The sequence below is a fragment of the Lissotriton vulgaris genome, chromosome 9 (genome assembly GCF_964263255.1).
Source record: "Lissotriton vulgaris chromosome 9, aLisVul1.2, whole genome shotgun sequence".
Lineage (NCBI taxonomy): Eukaryota > Metazoa > Chordata > Amphibia > Caudata > Salamandridae > Lissotriton > Lissotriton vulgaris.
Genome location: NC_141697.1, coordinates 914,932,411 through 914,950,027, shown reverse-complemented (window position 1 = coordinate 914,950,027; position 17,617 = coordinate 914,932,411).

The following is a 17,617-nucleotide window of genomic DNA, read 5'->3' as shown; positions in this document are numbered from 1 at the left end:
TCCACTCCTCAATGAATTATACATTCAGTGATCACCATGTTAGCAAAGAGTCACTCACATAGCAATACATAGATGGCTACTGCTGGCAGGGGCCTGGGAGAGGAAGTGGACGTGTGGAGATGCGAAGGCCATGAAATAGACTGCAAGGCCAGTGATTGTTATAACCTCAGCTACATTTTTGTTGACCAAGCAAGTTGGAAGTCTGGATATATTTTAAAGTGAATGATTGCGAAGACAAGTAGCTTTCCGTGAATGGTGCTACATAGTTAGAGTAGTGGGATGCTCCCCGTACTTGCTAAGAGCGGTGCTCTGTGTGACCAGAGAGGTTTCACCAGCCAAGACATTTCAGAGCCCATAACTACATTAGCTGACTTCGCTTTGAGGAGCGGGCTCCCTCAGGAGCTGACATGATTGGTAAGGGAGCTACAAAACAGAGCAAGTTACTTTTAGAGCAAAGGAAGACAGTCCGCTGTACAACGCCCATGCATGCAACCAATGAGGGGGCGACTGAGATGGACCTGTAGGACACTCATATGTGCATGGAGACCATATTGTTAGTCTTTAAAGACAACCTTAAATCCATAGACACTAAAATAGACTCTTATGGAGAGAAATGACCACCAGAATATCAGATTATATGGAGCTTCAAGACACATATTTTATTTAGTGGATTATACGAAAGTGAAGATTTAGAGGCAAGCTCTAGCTGCAATATTATCAGAATTATCAGTGTGGCTGAACCTACTAGCAAGGGGCGCCTGGACATTTTGAATGAAAGCCTTCTGTCTGAATTCAGGTTCGACTTTTTCCCGAGATATGATTAGTGGAGTGTGCCCATCACTCTACCGTGAACAGACCACCCCTAAGGGCAACTACTTCACTGATTTTCACCAGACGCTTCAATTTCAGAGATCAAGTTGCCATTCTAGGGCTGGCAAGAGAGACAGAGCAATTACAATAGCAGGGCTCCACCTTATTGATATTCCCAGATTTCACCTTGGCCAGATGCAAATTCATGGAGGTGAAATGCATCCTCTCCTCTTAGGTTATCAGACATGCAATGTTTTAACCAACCCACCTGAAAATCATTTTTTAAAGGTAAAGTCAAGTCTTTGCAAGTGCAGCAGAGGCGCCTTCATTCTGCAGCAGCATTTCAACACCAGGAAATTATTACCGTGATCTCCTGTGGAACGAGAATGTTCAGCAGATATGGGCGATACAGACTGAATACCCCACTAAGTTCTCCTCTATCCAGTCAGCTGAGACTTGATTTAGAGACAAATGGCCCGACTTCTGGGATGACACTGCACAAGACTTACTGGACTCCATGTTCACATAAGTAAGTGTAGAATTGCAAGAGACGACTGCTTTCCCATCCACAAAGTTGGTGATAGATATCCTTAACAAAAGCATTGACCCTTTCATTTGTAGCATTCTTGCAATACCGCTCTGGAGTGCTGTTCGGTTAATTGGGCTTATATGGCACTGATAGTTGGGGGGCTCAGTGTTTTCCAAATTAAGGGTTGACATGTTTCTTATTCATACCACAAAGCTAGACATACCTTTGCATTCAGATAATTTTGTCCAAGACCACCATTCAGATAGGCAGTGTTTTAGGGTGCAATGGCCCTCCATAAAAGAAAATAGAACTACTTACATGGAATATGAGGGAACTAAATAATCCTCACAGACTGCAACAAATCCTGTCATACTTGGATAGACATGATGTAAAACTGGCTTTACTGCCTTCAGAAAGGGGAAATCCATACATATTTCTCAATCAATGGCTGTTATTCTAGAGAAGTCTGTATCCTTGTGCATAGCCGGATATATTTCAAACTGATCCAGACATTTGATGAACTGATACATTGTCCTAGTCGGATCACTAGAAGACTGGAAGGTGCTGTTTGTGAATACTTAAGCTCCGGATGTTGATATCCCTCACTTCATTCACAACATTTTTACAATTTTAAGACCCATGAAAGCAGAAATGGGGAGAAGATTTTAATATGGCACTAAAATCTTCATTAGATTGCTCTAGAACTAGAGGCTCCCAAAATATGTACTTAGCGAATATTTTAGACAATATTAATGACCTCTGCATCTACAGTTTGGTGGATATATCGTTGCAGAGATATTAATATAAGAGGGAATATAAATGTTACTCCTCCCCATACGACTCACTGTCACACATAGATTACTGGCTAAAAACATGTGCAGACAGATGGATGACTGAAATCACACACCTCCCCGCATATCCGACCATTCTCTGGTGAAACTGAAGTTCTCAATCCCCTGCTCTTGATTGACCAGCTCTTGCTTTACATTCCCCGGAAAAGCTAAGATGCAATATGTTGTAGGTGGGGAACTCAGGCACAGTGTCTAGTCACACAACCCTATGAGAGGCTTTCAAAGTTCATCTACAAGGCATAGAAAAATCTAAACACACATGTACTTTAAAAGACATAAATATACACTTAGAGCACATAGGATGAGACATCAAAGAATTGGGGGGTAAGATTACACAGATGGCCCAGAAATGTTCCCATAAGGAACGATTATACTACTGGATATAAAGGCTAAGAATATTGAGATACAAGAATATCATGGACAACATAGCAAAGGACAAAATATCAAAAGTTAAGTGCATATAGAGTATCAATTGACTATTCCTAACTTCAAATCTGCACACCTTGATATATTATATATATATATCCACGCTCCAAGTTCATGCCAATCCGCCAGTGCACTCAGTAGCGGGTGCTGGAAACGCGATGTCAAGATCACGTATAATCCCAACGCTCCAAAGAAAACACCAGCACTCTCGGGGGGTAAATCCTAGGGTGGATTTATTTGGCATAGAAAAATGAAAACAAACGCGTTTCAGCTGTATGCCTTTGTCAGAGTGAGGCGGCCGCCGCAACCAAACTACATTGTTTACACGTCACCATCACAAGGGCGATGGAGTTCATGGGCGCCATTGTAACGTCAGGCAAAGCGTCACTACTTCAAAATTTCAATAAAGCATTGGCAGGAACAGACAATTAATTAGAATTTGCTCCTTAAACTGTGCCCAAAAGACAAAAATGCTAATTTTATATATACATATTTACACAGCAAAGACAGTTAATTAATCACTGTCTAAATCCCAGTCGAGCAAGGTACCAATCACCAAACAAGGACAAATGATTCATTGTCACTGCCATCATCTCTGTTGTGCAAAATGCGGGTCATCTCATTAGTTTATGAGCAAATTGTACTCATATATATACACATTTCACATTAAAAACAGGCAATGGTGAGATAAAGCCCTGGATAGGCATAGGCTACCAACTGTATCATTTATGTCATTATGCAGTCAAGCCAAAAGGCTAAATACTCATATAATGGTGTCCAAGATGGACAGACACATAAGACGCTACTATACAACAAGCCAAGTCATACTTGCCCCTACAAACACCACCCAATACCTAAAGGTGTTATTTACATAATTACACATTACAAATTTACAGGGTAAATCCACACTAGGATTTACCCCCCCCCCCCCCCCCCCCCCTTCCCCAAGAGTGCTGGTGTTTTCTTTGGAGCGTTGGGATATATACATATATATCATCAAAGTACATATATTTGTAGTTAGGTATAGAAAATCTATACTTACTTACCTTTCGATATTTTAGATTAATTATATTTCCTGAATAATTGTATATCTCAAAATCTTAGTTTTGATATTCAGGCCGCATACCTCAAAGAACAGAATATGTTGTTACAGGAGAATCAAGATTTAGCAGACAGACAGGTGGCTTATTTGGGGAAGCATATGCTGGCCAGATAACATGACGAAGGGAAACAGCCATGGAAAAACCTGGATTGGTATTTAGGAAAGATAGTAATCAAAATCATATACTTCAGTTACAGACTGAGGTAGGAGAAACCCGAACAGCTAGTCAAGATATAGTTGGGGATTTGGTCGTTATTATCAAGAACTGTATATTTCACACACCCCTGAGTCCAGTGATCTTTGGTAAATATTTGGATGAAATAGCAATGGTCTTGTTAGAAGGCAGCCTTCTAAACTACCCAATGACGACCAAGGAGCTATTTGTGGTAATAGACATCTTGGTTGGTGGTAAGGCACTGGGCTCCAACAGCTGAACATCAGAGTTTTATAAAGCATATGAAAACCCCTCATATTTTAGACATTTACACAAAGGCCTTAGAGGCTAGTATGTTTCCCACCCTCGCTTCACGAAACAGTCAGTACGTTGCTTTTAAAAATGGGGAAAGCTCCTACTAGATGTTCTTCATACAGACCTATTTCATTGTTAAATTAAGATAGCAAAATACTGGCAAAAGTGATTGCGACTTGTTAATCCCAATTGATGGAGAATATACTTTCTCCAGTACAATCCAGATTTGTTCCTTGCAGATCCACAGCAATACAGGCCTATATCACTTTTAAATTGTGATTGTGAACTTTTTGTAAAAACCATAGCAGAAAGGCTGAATAGGGTTATGCCTTTGCTGGTGCACAAGAATCAAAAGAGATTTTTCCGAGGAAGAACACTGAAAAAACTGACATTTACCCTTAAAGGATCAAAAGACCTGGCCACTACCTACGGTCTCCCTTTAGCAGTCATGGCACTAGATGCCGCTAAAGCTTTAGACCGGGTCTTCTTAAAAGTTGTGGCTAATTCTCTTAACCTCTGTCTTAATGTTTGTATAATCCTGGAAGGAATCTATGCTGCTCCCGTAGCAAGGGTTCTAGTTAACGAGGTCCTGATAAAACCTGTTCGGAATACAAGGGGGACGAGACAAGGTTGTCCCCTGTCCCCCTTCTTTTCGATCTATATATTTAGCCGCTGGCTAGAAGATTTAGGAAAAACGTGGAGAGTCTACGATTCCAGTATAATGGCTAGAGCAAAAAAAATGGCGCATATGAAGATGATATTTTGATTTTTACTGCGGATATACAGAGAGCATCGAAGTGTGCTTTAACAGTTATGCAGACTTTGGGAAAATTCAGGGTACGATATTAACAAATAAAAAACAGAGGTTATGGCCTGGAACTCGGAGGTAGGTGAGATAAGGTGTAAACATGATATGAGGTATCTAGAAGTTAAGATTACACATGATATTACAAGCCTCACAAAAGAAAATTTTGAGCTAGTTAAGAAAGAGGTGAGTTGTCTTGCTGAAGAATTGGGCGCATATGCTCTTAACCCTGTTTGGTCGGGTTAACCTCACAAAGGTGGTAATTCTTCCAAAATGTACTTTCCTTTTTGAGTCCATCCCACTTCCTTTTTATAAAGAGTGGTTTGTAAAAATTCATAGTCAGATTAGTTCCTTCATCTGGTCTTCTAAAGGGCCACAGATTTCTTAGAGAAAGCTGAGAAGAAGTTTGGAGAAAGGATGGCTAGCATTACCTGATTTGCTTTTTTATTCTTGGTCTTTTTTATTAGAGAATGGAAGAATGCTTTAGACACACCAACTAAATCGGAGATTGGCAAACTTTTTGAGGTTCTGTTGAACAAAGAAAATGGGGGGAAGGTGGCTTCATGTTCAAATACGCAGATCCAAAATGCTTTTAAAAAGTTAGGCTGACGATCTAAAGGGGCATGGCTGAGACATGGTATAAAATTAGGAAGACTGTAAAACTGCCATATTTCAATCAGCATGCCCCAATTTGGGACTCTCCGGGCTCACCAGAATGGACAAAGGATGCGTTGGTTATTCCATTAAGGAAGGCCGCCTTACTAAAGTGGAAATACCTCTTGCACGAAGACCAGTTGGCCTTGTGGGAGTGGTGTAAACAGAAATTTGATCAAAGAATTTCAAAATTTAAATATCTTCAGGTTCAGAGCTGGTTTCAGGCCTTAGATACAAAAATAGGTGAATACATTGTATTTGAGGAAAAACTTTTGTCCGGGGTTGTTCTAAAGAAAGAAATCGCACTGTGGTACTGGCTGATGATAGAGATGGAAGACAGGAAATTCACCCTCCCAGTGGGTGGATCTATGGGGAAGATGCTGACCGGTGTCTATGCTGAAAGATCAATGGCAATTATCTAGGTCAACTTTATACAAAATAGTAAAATCTGCATACCTGAGAAGGAATCATCTATTCACCATTCATAGGGCCTACTGGACTCCCAAAAGACTATCTAAGTTCGGGAAAGGAGGCGATGTCGCGTGCCCAAAGTGTGATAGCATGAAGGAAGGCGATCTCCATATGTTCCTATACTGCCCAAAGATTCAGGCATTTTGGGAGGCCATGAGTAAAGCTATGTCAAATCTCTTGAAGTTACAAATCAAGGTAAGCGTTTTATTAGTTATTTCTGGAGGTTTTGGATCCCCAAATTGTAAGTAACAATAACAATGCAAAGTTGTTTTTTTATGCTATCCTATTGGCCCGTAGAGATATTTGTAAACAGTGGGTGTCACAGGCTCCGCCAAGGTATGAGGATTGGTTAATCTCCGTGAGGAACGTGGCCAATTTGGACATTTCGGATAAGGGCCAAAGAAGATATGAATTTTGGGTATCCCTCCTGAGTTGGTGTGAGCAACCAGTAAATGCGTCAGATTAGGGGTCCAATGATTAAGCCCTTCTCCGCCTCCGCTGACACCGCCTGCACATAGAGATGGTGTGTATTGGGAGAAAGAAGGTGGGCATCACAATCCAAGGGCGACAATAAGTGGATCCACTTCATGCACCTCATTCAGCATATGAGGTTTCAGACATTTCGGTTTGTAAGGCAAGTGAAATGGTGTGAAAGAGGCAAATGTGGACAAACCCCCCCCCCCCAAAATAAAACCCAGATCCACAGCAATTAACCTGCGCACAGTTTTTGCTGTACTACACCAACTAATTGCTAATTTAGATGCCCTGGTTGCCCTATTAGAGACTGAGTAAGATTGTGATTCTTTTGAATAATCTTTCTTGATGGGGACGCTGAACCACATTTGTATATTGGGAAATTTAATAAAAATTTCTGATGCTGTTGTGCTCACAACCAGTGGCACAGATTTGGCTAACTGTTTGACGACTCATGCCTTTTCTGTGATGTAAGCAGGGTTTTCCACTGCCTCCTTTGTAGTTCAATTTGGCATGAACCCTGTGGCTCATCGGTTACGAGAAAGTCACATGCAGAAAGGGCTATATTTGAGCTCTGGCTGCCAGTTGTTCTCCATGTATGTAGACTTTTTCCACTCACTGCCAATACAATTGGATCTGACTTAGAGTTTCTGATTTACTGGGGGAAGGACTCAATGAGATATTTGGGGATTAGACTGCAAGCTAGTTATACAGTTACATTCTGTACCAGCAATAGGCAGACTACTCTTCCAAATAAATAAATGGATAGAACAACCACTCTCCCTAGCAGGCTTTGTGGTCTTAATGAAAATTATAGTACTTCCAAAATGTCACTACTTATTTGTAAATATAGCCATCCGACTGAACAAACTACTTTTTCATACACTGAAAAGCCTACTGATCAAATTGTCCAGGTGTTATATGGTTATTGTGAATCAAGTTGGTCTGTGTATCCAGACAACATAACAGTCAGACTGTAGGGACTGAGTCCATGCACATCATCAGAGTATGTTGGCTTAATTCCTAGCTAGCTCACAGTGCGCCATCATATCCCCTACTCTAACAGGGTACCGGATAGTATCTGCATCCTCAGAGCATGACCACTCTGATTCACCAAGTAAATCATGGAAACAGATCTACCCTTTCGTTGTTACTCAGGCTTGCCCAATGGAGACACAAGAATAATACAAATTGGCTTTTTAAACATTTATTTAAACAATTGTATTCTTGTGTAAATAGTGTGAGCTGCAATTATTAGTAGGATGAAAGAAAGCGTTGTAACCAGCATTACAAGAACAGTGAAAAATATAAACAGTTCAGCCCTTATAACCTTACAGTGCAACTATGATTAGATTTATAGTTATAATCCTACCTAATACTACCTATTCTATTGAGACCATAGTATAAGTACCCACTGCCAGACTGGCCCATACCTGTGTATGATGTATCAGGAAACCGACCTGGTGTGTAGCAGGGTACCGTCCTTTGCAGAAAAGGCATGGCATTCCGGAATAACACAATTTGCAAATAACTTTTTCACAACAACCAGCTCCGCTGTAATTCAGGCATTGAAGCACACTGGAAGGACATTCGGTTCCTCCAGTGGGAACCCCATGATGAAGCATGTCACCACTAGGGTGAGTGAGGGTTCTTCTTAGAAAATAAGTTATTTTTTCCATCATTGCATGTGTTTCACTCTTCAGTTGGTTACGCTCTTGTCTAAGTCTCATCACTGATGGTGTGAGTTTGTTTTCTTAGAGTGGTTTGGTTTTCAAAATGTTTTGACCACAGCACCTATTAGTCACTCTTTAGTTGTTGTTGCATTCCAGAATAATCAGCAGAAGTGCTTCTCTGCCAAAATTGGCTAGAGGTGGTTTATATATTAAAAGCACTGTTCCAATCACACTGTGTCAGAGGTGCAACGCTGATGTTATTGTTTGTCTTGCAACTCAGAGCTGTCTCCAACCAGATGACAATATTTAACCGCATCGCTCTCATTGTTCCTTAGCCATGTAGAGAGAGTACGACCTATAATGTCAATAATACTCACAACCATATACACAGTCAATCTCAGTCCACGATGATACGTTCACCTAAGCCCTAGTCTCAGTCATTGTACCACAACACAATGTATATTATTAAAAACTGTTTTATTATAAAATAAGTATGGCCTCCACTGTCTTCTTATGTAAAAATTCCATTCATTTTTTTAAAAAGCCTCAATTTGCCACAGATGAAATCAGTTGAATTCCGAAATACAAGGCACCACTAAAACTATATAGCGTGAGCAACAGTGGTCCCATGCATGGAGGAATTTCAAAGCAAGATTCAATATAGACACAATGGAAGCTATATTATATATTGACTTGCCCAGCCGGGCAGCGGTCCAATATTTAATTTTCAACAACAATTTCCAGAAAGAATACCTTCAACAATTTCTTAGAGATGGGCACAAGCCTGTACCCAAACATTTACAGATTGCCATGGTTAGCAGAGTGGACAGAAGATAGAGCAAGATTCTTAGGCAAGAGCTATTATATTCTGTAAATATACCAATAACAGAACTTTCATTCACACCATTACTGAAATTACAGTAATTAATACACAACACAGTATATGGTGTAGTAATTGTCGACGGCGTTTCGATCCCATTAAAAGGTTACAGGGATCATCATCAGGACTGAATAAAGCCTAATTATTCCTAGCCATGATAGCCTAAAGGAGAAGGAAAAAATAAAGAGATTTGTCCAAGGGAGGACGCATATTAGGGAAAGCTTCAAGCATACACTGTACATAATCTTTACAGTAGGACATGAGTGACATTCTGTGTCGCCTTATGGGCCTAAATAAACAGTTTTGTGCACACGACGTGAGGTGCAGTTTATATACAATTTAAAGAGAGTTAAAAACTGCCACTGTGAGGCATAGCCGTCAGGTATCATTGAAATTGAGAAAAAAAGAGAAAAAACTGTTTTTTTTACAGGGCTAGAGACATAGTATTGCTGGTGAGTTTCAGAGCAACAACGTCCATACGGTCTCCTCACTACTTAAAAATGCACAAAGTGAAATCATGAAATATAGTACAGGGAATACAATGCTCTCCGGGCCTACATGCACAATGTCAGCCATAAATTAAGCAATTTTTACATAATGAGGATCCAATAGTGATTGTGACAAGCCCCGTGATCGAGACTATGGGATCAGTGGCAACGGTGCAAAATGCGGCGTGGGGTGGCAATTCCGGGCACCGGGCAATCCCCCGGTAGGCTGGACGGGGTGGGGGCCGGTTTGGTGACAGGGGGGCCGGTTTTGTTTCTGGGGCCGATTTGGACCCTGAGGCGTGACCGAGCAAACGAGCACAATCTGTATAAAAGGCAGCTGCTGCACGCACCGTCCGGGACCGTGTCCTTGAGGTCAGCCGATTTTATTTTAATTATTAAAATTCCGCCTGTCACCTCTGACCTGGGTTGGGTGATGGCCCAGGGTGCACCGCACCCTGATCCGCGGGGCGCAGTGAGGTCACGCGCCGCGGTATAGTTATTCACCCTTATGGTGGAGTCTGGAGGGAGCGCAAGCGCATTGGGGGTCGGGGGTTCTGGCAATAAAAAGTGCGCATGGGAGAGATGACTGAAAGACAGGCTGGCATGGATGGAGTGTAGCCTGACCCCGTGTCTCCCGCCCGGCGGCCGCAGCCAAAGGTGAGTGACAGGCCATCCCCTGCTTGATTTTCATGGCCAGGCTGGGAGGTGGGGTGGGGTGGGGTGGGGTGGGGGGAGGGAGTGGGGGCGGATGCCGTGCGATCGGGCCCGGGCGCAAATAGCGCCTGGGCTGGTAATTCGAGAGCTGAGGGAGTTTACACAGGATAGCAAACTGCTATTCGGGACCAGTGCTGTACAGGCCCTCTTACAGAGGCAGTGCCACCATCATGTGTTATCTCGGCTGTTTATTTCTCAGGCGTGGGAGACACTTGATATGTTGTGTTGTTGTAGGGGCGACCGACCCTTCCACCGACAATGCCCCACCGTAGTCAGGTGCTGGGGGCGGGGGGGGGGTTGTACAGCCTCAGGCAGCAGGAATTGGCTCTAGCAGTAGGCCCCTAACAATTGCTAGCTTCGCAACATTTTCAGAGCGGTTGCACTGCAGGACTCATTCATTCCCCTCTGCGACCACCAGCAGGAGGTTCCGTCCAGCAGTGTGGGAGGAGTCCGATGGGGGTGTCACACCCGGTCCCAGCCACGCTCGCCCCGGTGCAGCTCTCCGAATAACAACATGTTTTAAATGTAGCGCTTCAATAGCACCTCTATCGCTCTATGTGCTGTAAACATTACTAGCAGCAACCAATTCAATGGTATTGAGTTTACCGACCATGAATTACTATTATTGCAAGCCGCTGTATCTGTAAGTGTTCGTATACGCCGATCTCCTTCATATAAAATAATTGTACTTATTAATATTCATATATTGTTATTAATGTTATTGCATTCATCATAAACTGCGCACCATATTGTAGTTGATGTTCTGTACTTTGTCATGTACAACCCTGACAATCCTCGAGGGACACTCTTTGCCAGTAAGTTTCATGTAAATTTGAAATTGGCATGTTATTTTTCAGTCCGCATGTCCTGCACTAACGTTTTATTATAATTCATTGGATATACAAGTCTCCTTTGCGCGCACCTTGCCGCAGACCCTGTTATTGAGAGAGATCTGGGAGGGGGATGAGAATACTCTGAAATGGCAGCTTCACGCCTGGGTGGGGGTAGTTTATACATTGGAGGTGACTCAGGCGAGAAGGGTTTACTCTACAGACACCCCCATCAGATACCCTCCCCCTTTCTAAATACAGTAGCCACTCGCCAGGCCACCACTGGTGACAGTAGCAGGGCCCGGAATAAGTGGCTATCTTCCGTGTGAGACGGAGAGGTCGACGTGTGTGTCCTGCTGAAATTCCACCCCGGCCCGCAATTAAAAACAAAAGCCATTAGGCACCGGCCTACCCATGATAATCGGCAAGGAGGCTCCTGATCATTAATCACCAAAATACAGGGCCTGCCTGAAGTTTGCTGGAACTGGCATCGCAGCCATGAAAGGGTTTCTTTGAATTTAAGACACGTGGAGCGCTGTTGTTAACATACATTACGGATTGTTCTCGAGAACTAGAGCAGGTACTGGTAGACACAGACCCACAACCAGATAAAGATACAGAGAGAGGAACAATAGAGCAGGGGGACACCAGTAGAGCAGAAAGATACAGGCACACAACTGAACACAGTGCAGAGACAAGAACAGAAGTAAATGAACAGACAGAGACATGTACACAACCCGACAAAGAGGAAGAGAGGGAGAAACTAGACCATAAGAGACATGAGCAGAAAAACACACGCACAAAACCAGGCAAAGAGAGAAACCCTAGAACCCATGGACATGAGGAGAGAGACACAAACACACCACTAGACAAAGATACACCATAGAGAGGACTGCTACAACCCAGAGGCACTGAGTGTAGGGGGGCTGCTGCAAGCCCAAAATAACCACCTTGGAGTTTAGAAGTGAATTAGGAATAAAACGCCTTAACTTGTGTTTTTATTTTGTCACGTTTACTGTGAGTTCATAGACGGAGGTCAAACGCCAGGCCATGCATGCCTTTAGACAAATCAATGCTTATTCTTTTAACCTGGAGATTGGTGTTTTCTTTATTTTCTGCGTCAGCTGTTCGGAAACCAGAAAATAAGCACTTTTTGTAATTTAGAAGTGTGAAGGAAACAACGATTTTACTAGGATCAAAACAAAGTCACAAGACTTTACATGGGGATGTACACAACAAATATTTGCTGAAAACAGATTTCCACAAATATTATTGTTTGTGCTGTATGTAGTTTCACAAGTAAAACTGGATACCTGTGCACATGTAATGCCCATCTCAATGGAAAAAGTGCTGTCTGTAAATGACTGTACTACTATACACTCTGTTAGTAGTATATTTGTGAAAGTGTGACCTAATACACATCAGGCTACACACCCCACCCTCACCCCTCTCCTGCCGAAGGGGCGTGGCTCATTTGTAACATTAGCTGTTTGTGTGATGTTTGGATGTTTCACAACTCCTGTGACTTCAGTGCAGTTACCTTGATGGCAGCACCCCCACTCTGAAAAATGAACCAGCACCATTGCTAGAACAGAGCGACACCAGCAGGAAAGAAAGGATAAGGCACACCACCAAACAAAGAGAAAGAGAAGAGAACACTAGAACATAGAGACACAACCAGATACAGGTACAAAGAAAGCATCACTTGGACATAGGGACACAAGCAGAGAGGCAAAGGCCCACAACCAGGCACATGTACAAAGAGAGCATCACTTGAACATAGGGACACTAGCTGAGAGGCACAGGCACACAACAAAGTCGTGATCAGCTCAGACTTTTAAATAAGCGGCAGGGCTGGACGAGAGAGCCGCTGCAGATTACAAGGTACAGAAACAAGTGCTGGTCGGAGGCAGAGCAGGAAAAGGATAAAGCGAGAAGTGTATGGTTTAATGATCAAGGAGCAGGGCTTGAGCCACCTGAACTTTCCTCATTGTCCAAGTGTCTGCATTCCTAGGCATAAGGGTGGCTCAGTCTGGGTGATGGGACCAGAGCCCTGGGGTCGGCCTGGAACCACGGCCTGCTGCCTCAATGTATTTGACAAGAAGATAAACATTATGAAATTCATTATTTGTAATGACACTAGCTTTTTCCATGCATAAAAGTGTCAAATAAAAAGACAAGACATGTGACATAGCAAGATATTGCAAAAATAGAAATGCAACGGGGAGAAAAAAAACGTGGTAATAGAATTTTTTTTCTGCGTTGAACTTAAAGCGCAGGATCGGCAGCCTCAGTTCTCTTGCTAGTAACTGGCTTTAGATATATACTGTATTGACGCGCACATACATCACATTTCTAGCTATTCCGGAAAGGATGGATTGTAGGTGAATGAGTTTCTGGTGAGCTGTACTTCCGCCATTGCAGTCTCAAGCCTGAGTGATGACAGCCATCAGTGGCAGCAGCCTGAGAGATGTCACTTGTAGCCGATCCCTTTGTGGCCTAGGTAACAGGGGTTCCTATCCCCAGGGGCAGACGTAAGCCAGTGTCTGAAACAGCTCTCCAAGCATCGCTGCACACAAGGAGCATACGTTGATTCAGCACCTTCTGAGGAGCATTTTCAGGTCCTTCTTACATTGCACACAGGGATGACGAATCCCAGACATGTGTTGCTCCGCTTGGGAAGGGCTTAAACCCTGTAATTGTTTTTATAGTGACACTATACGCCGTAACACAGTAAAAGCATTCATTCTGTTCACTAACAGACACAATAACCGCTTCGGATATTCCAGAAAGCCAAGTTGATCATCATACCTGAAACCCAAAGGCGGAGAAACAGCATCAGCCCCTGAATACAATACAGGTGTGCTACATTACCTGGTACTATATACTTGATAATGCACACACAGTCACACCTATCTTGCTCCATCTGCTGAATACGTGCATCTATTTGCCTGTATTTGTACACTTTGCATCAAAGTCTACAGTGGTGGCTTTCTGAATACTTTTACCTTGGTCCCTGCGTGTGCCTCGCAGCGCCAATGGTGTTAGCCTGATACCACAGGCTCTGCAACTTATCTGGTCAATCTGGGCAATGATCATATGGTGTGCAGAACTGGTATCAGACGCAGCTACCTCTTCTAAGCAGTGGTCAACCTGATGCCATCTTGCAGCACCCACACTGGGTGGGACGCGGACTATGGCCGCACAGTGATTCCTAGGAAACTGGCCTGAGATAACTCCTCTTAGTACCAAGAGAGCTCTGGAGCTTCAGGCAGCCCTAGTCAGTGCAGCCTATAATTATAGATCTAGCGCGCAGTGACCACGCTGGTGCTGGTCCAACTTTCAGTGCATCCGGCGTGACATAGTGAAGAGCCTGGTGTTTGTAGTAGCTCCTTGGCAGCCACCACCTGTCGCTGTCATCCGGTGCTGCAGGTTGCGCAGCAGGCAGCGGGGCGCCCACTGGGGCAGACACCTCTCAGCAGTGCTGGTAATCACTTTTATTAGGGTTGAGCAAGCAGTTCTATAGTCAAGTCTAATACAGTGTCCTGGCTGGCTGTAATGTGTGCCTCACTCTCCTGATTTCTGGTGCTTTGCAGCAGTTGCAAGATCTTCTTAAAGTTTCTCGATGCTTCAATGGGCGTAATGTCTGATATTTCTATGTTTCCCCCCTCTTCATTGCTTGATTTTTGTTTGCAAGAAAGTGTCACTCATAGAAGTTGAAATGTCACTCATAATTACACTGAAATTGTGAAAATGCCACACACAACATTCTGATACCTTGGCAGCTATGTTAAACGAATCGTAAATACTGCTGCTGGTCTCCTCATTGTTATGTAGAAAATAGCCATTCCCTCCCTGAAGTAGACATGCTGGCTCTGGCCGTGGAGCTGCATCATGTTTAAAACCATCATGCGTCACTTAAACGGACTTCAGAAACAACATCCCTGCACACCTAGACCAGAACTTGGCAATCTCAGGTGGACAGTGCACACAGGAAGCCAAAACATTGCCAAATTGGAGACCTGGAGACACTGGGCCAAAAGACTGGAACGCTGCCCTCTATAGCAGGGGTCTGGAGCAGCATCCAGACTGACCTAAAAACTGCTCAAATCCTGCGGTTCAGAAGATCTCAAAAAAGCCCTTGTTCACTAAATACTGCCACCTTACTTGTTGGTTACACATCTACAATGTACCTTGGGCTCCTGACCTTTATTGCTCCATTGCTTCGCCAAACACATTCATGCTTTAGAAGTACTTCCACATCTATTTTGTAATCTTGAATTACGTAAAGGATTCTCGTTTGGATTTAGATGCATGCAAATTTCTTTTGTGGGCATTCTAAATCTGCCATGGCTTTAGCTGTTTTCAACCCGCATTCTCCTATATGGTTACTAGGTGAGGGTAGCTAATCCTTCTCACTGAAATTTGTGTGAAGAAACCTTGCAGTCATTCTGCCCATGCTAACGTGTTGATGCGTGTTGGCAAAGCATGCACTGTCGCTGTGCTTTACTGATCTTTTGCATTAAATAAAAGCAAAAAAAAATACTGCAGACCGTGATATGTACCTGCCTGAGGGGGAAGCTTGCACTGCTTCCTCTTATGTTCCCTTGCGCCCGTGTGTTAGGAAAGTGTGCATGCTTGATGCACGTCTCGTAACTGTGCTGTCTGCATTAGGGAATCTTGTGCTGTGGTTGGACATTTCGGAAATGGTGAAGCTTGAATTCACTTGCATATGCAAAACATTGAAATTGTATAGAATTTTTTTCTTTAGCAGCAGCCATGTTTTGTATACGGAGATTTACGAACTGACTCATGTTTGAGAATGCAGCTATTAATGTAGTCTGTTTTGGGCTTGTATGGGCCTGTGTGCCAGTTCACTTTTACTTCGTTCTCGCAGATTCACTACTTGTGCCTATTTTTGGTGCTCTCTGAAAGAATGTCTATAAGTACATATGACTGGGTGGGTAACCTGGTGCTCTTTAAGGTCATCATCTACTATTTACTGTGCTTTGAAAGTTGATACAATTGAATATGTAATGAAAAAGGTGCTGTAAAATTCACCATTTTGGTTTGTCTTTTTCCAAAATTTTCGTGGGGGGAGAACCCCCCCCCCAAACCCCCCTAGTAGCAGTCGGGCTCGCTTGCTGCGCTCGCTCGCTACGCGCCGGGCGGGGGCTGGTCTGCCAAAATTTGCCAGGGCTGCTTTCAGTTCCCAGTCCGGCCCTGGTGGGTAGTATCCAATGGTGCATAATCGGTGAGTCGAGACTATGGGATAAGTGGCAATGGTGCAGGATGCGGCGTGTGAAAGATCCAAATGGTGCATAATTGGTGATTCAGACCGAAAAACGGCGCATCAAGATATTGTTTAGTGCCTAAAGCGCCCGTGAAAGCATGCCACGTGAATTAAAACCTTACAGCGATAGTCAGCTTGCACGCGGTTGGTGCCGGCCGGTAGAAGGTAAATAAAAACACGATTGCAGTCAAGATCTACAGGGGACCAAAATGGTCTGTTAGCAAGGCAAACTCGCTGTGGAGGAGAGAAAACCAGCGGAGTCGCGAGCGCGGGTTCTTACCCGTGGAGGAACTCGTCGTTCCGTGTAAATCCTTGCAGTATTTTCAAAAAATGGGGCGGAGAACAATGTCCTAAATGAAAAACAGCCCATCAGTCTCGGTGATTACGGAGGGCCAGGCAATTGGGAAGAAATTATATTGAAAGTCGGCTTACCCCGTTTTCTGATAAGACGCGCCAGCAGTTGGCTTGGTTGTGTCACTAGGAGCCTGGGGGGAAAGAATGAAGGTGTTTTAAGAATACGGGTATTGGGAGACCTGAGTGGTCTTTGTGTCGTGCACGCTGGCGCTTACCACCACAATCGACTGCAACAGCTTCCCGGGTCGGTGCAGGGCAGGCCAATCAGGAAACAAAATATAGCCAAGCCATGATTGGGAGAGAGGGTCACATGGTTGATTAAAAATAAAGGAAGGACACGGAGGCGGCCATGTTGGGAGAATAAGAGTGAAGGTCTCTAGGCTAATTGCGACAGTGATTTGGGTGACAAGTTGACGGGGTGATATCATGCAGTGGCAGTAATGCAAATAAAAACAAGGTTTAACATAGACAAGTTAACGACCCACACATTTCACTTGATTTTGACTCGATAAGCCCAGTTTGCATCAATCTATGTTAAGTTGGCTATAAAACTATAAGCAGTAAATCATCAATAAATCTTTTTTCATCATAATAACATAACTAATTCATTGAGGAGAAGATAAAGAATCAAAAAGAAAAAGAGAGAGAAAAAACATACAGCAATGCACTTATACTTATTGTTTCTTCACTAATCAGTTAAAACAATTAAATATTGCCATCCGGTTTAACAAATCTTTTTCTCTTTGCCTCAGATAAGCCTATATCTCCACCCGATTTAGTTAGTTTCAATGTGT